The sequence below is a fragment of the Tupaia chinensis genome, unplaced genomic scaffold (genome assembly GCF_000334495.1).
Source record: "Tupaia chinensis unplaced genomic scaffold, TupChi_1.0 Scaffold000146_1, whole genome shotgun sequence".
In the NCBI taxonomy this organism is placed as follows: domain Eukaryota; kingdom Metazoa; phylum Chordata; class Mammalia; order Scandentia; family Tupaiidae; genus Tupaia; species Tupaia belangeri.
This window is the reverse complement of record NW_006159616.1, coordinates 12,798,984-12,801,490: the sequence shown is the minus strand read 5'-3', so window position 1 is coordinate 12,801,490 and position 2,507 is coordinate 12,798,984. Positions and strand designations below refer to the sequence as shown.

At 51.1% G+C, this 2,507-nt stretch overlaps 1 long non-coding RNA gene across 1 annotated transcript in view; it reads right to left on the bottom strand.

The window, feature by feature from the left end:
• The window catches only part of LOC102490277 (uncharacterized), a 90,178-nt gene extending 89,926 nt beyond the window's left edge, over positions 1–252 (bottom strand). Inside the window, exon 1 of the long non-coding RNA XR_334088.1 lies at positions 182–252. This is a non-coding gene — a long non-coding RNA (uncharacterized LOC102490277). The remainder of the gene's footprint in view (positions 1–181) is intronic.
• Positions 253–2,507: the final 2,255 nt, after the last annotated feature.

Sequence of the window (2,507 nt, the reverse complement as noted above, 5' to 3'; positions counted from 1 at the left end):
CGCGGCTCGCAGGCTGGCTGGCTGGCTCGCTCGTTCGCTCGCCCGCTCCTTGCTGCAAGCGGCAGCCCGGGGAGTAGAGGGCTGCAACGGGACAGGGGGAGACGCAGGGAGGCGCCACGGGAGGCCCGCAGAGCTGGAGGACGTGGGGGGGCCGCGCCGGAGGGAGCGCCGAGTCTCTTACCTGCACTTGGGGCGGCTTTGGGTGACTTTCCAAGTCCGGGGGAAAAATGTGTGTGTGTTTGGGATGGAGCGCCACGGGCGCGCATGCGCTGCCCAAAGTTGCCGGATCCCGGATTTTTCGCTCCCAGTCTCTGCTCTCGCCCGCTGTGATTATGGAATTCTCCGCTGCCGAGCGGGCGAGTGGGTGGCATGCAAAACCCGGGACGGATCGCGGGGCCAGGCTCCGCTCCACCCCAACACCCCCAGACCTTCCCCTCCTGGATTCTTCCCACCCACCGCCCGGGCTGAGCTTGGTGTGCGTGCGCCGCCAGACGTGGCCTTCGCAGGAGCATCTGAGCGCTGGGCTGACTTTGGCGGGTACAGATTTCTACACCCTCTACAATGGAGTTGAGTTGGGACTGGGGGAGAAGGAAGGGATGGGGGCGGGTTACTTTTCACCTGCTCTGAACTTTAATTGCCCCCCAATTTGGTTCCCACTTTTCCATTGAAGGACTGGATCTGCATGGGAAGTTAGAATGTTAGAACTGTCCAGCTCAAAGGAATATAATGTTCTCAATGTTTTATATGCTCTTTGTACTTTTTCTTTGCAAAGGAGTTTTTCAGTCTATTGTGCAAGAAATAAATCCTTAAGTGAACAAGATAGGCCTTGCAGAATGAACCCTGCAGGTGGGGGAGGGAAGTAATGAGCATTAAAACAAATTAATAATATTATTCCAGAAAGTGCAGGGATCTACAAAGAAAATGAATAAGGGAATAGGATAAAGAGTGTCCTGGGAGACCTAATACCCCTTCCTCTAAGTGTTCTTTGAGAGGGGACTCTCATACTCTGTTGAAGAAAACCCTCCTTTTCTCTCATGCCCCTCCACCCAGTTGGTTTCAGGTGGCCCAACAGGTGGAGCCTAGTGGTCAGCATCAGTCCTGAATTCCTGTAGCTCTGGTCCTACCTTTTGACCAGGCCATCCCATCCCAGGACTGAGCTAGTCACTGTACCTGTTTTCCGTTCTGCATTAATGGAAGGATAGAAATAGCATGGGACCTGAAAGAAAGCAGGAAAACAGCCAGATGATCAGTCAGAAATTGACCTCAACAGTAAACTAAGTAGATAAATGATTAGTCAAGTAAATGAATAAAAATCCAAAGTATGAGCCACAGATTTGAGACATGCTCAACAGGATGCAGTAAACTAAGAGGAAATGCCACAGGCTGGTAAACAGTGTTGCAGGCTGGTAGACTTTGGGGCCTGATCTGTAAGGTTTCCGCACAGCCTCTCAGGACTGGAAGTGACCCCAAGCCCTGCCTGATGATTGTCCAAGACAGACAGCTGCCGGGATACATTCCGTGCCCTGCCTTAAGCTGAAAGTCAATTGGTCCAGAGGCCAATAGAGACCAGGATTCAGTGGCCCTCTGGCCCAAATTCCCTTGCAAAGAATGAATATGAAGAGGATATCAAACTATTGAGACTATGACATTCCTTTGCTTTTGACAGTTCCAACATTCTTACTTCCCATAAAGAGCCAGTTCTTCAATGGAAAAGTAGGTTCCGGATTTGTTCTATCTCCTGATCAAGTCTCCAGATTTGGGGGAGGAGGTTTAACCATCCCGCACTCCTTAGATGCAAGTGATAACTGCATTTTAGACTGTCTAGGGAAGAAACCAGCTCAGAAAGCCAGTTCTTTAATACTTGCAACGAGTCTGAGGATCAGTTCAAGATTTGTCCACACGGGAAAGCCAGAATGGGGGCCAGAATTAGACACCTGTCAGGCTCATTTCATTTTCTCTCCTCCTTAGCCCAATAATTAACAGGAAGCAGGAACACAGCAATAATTAACAGTTCCCACAGACCACTGCCCATTACTCCCCACTACTACCCTCACCATCAAAGGCATCCTCATTTCCCAGGGGTTGCGCCTAGTTGACTCAGCTCTAGCCCAATCCTGCCATTCTACAGGAGGAGAAACTGAGGCACCCTGAGGGGTAGTAACCTAAACAGTGGTGAAGTAGTTTTTCTATCATTTGGCTCAAGGGTCAGTCCACTCCTGGAGCAGTGTTAAGAAGTGGTTAACCAGGGAACCAGCAGTTAGCGTAATGGCTATGTCGCTGGACTCCCACGTAGCCAACTGCGGTTCGCGTCCCGGACCCGGTGGCTTAGAACTCACGCCAGGCGCATGTACGTGCGTACCCAAGATCCCGGGAGGAGAACGGAGGAGAAGGGGTTGTGGCATGGCCATCCCCCCGGGGGGTGATTTCTCGCTTTCTGTCTCTTTGTCTCTGTCTGGCGAGCGCACACACCCTATAGCGAAAACCTCTCAAAAAAAAAAAAAAAAAAA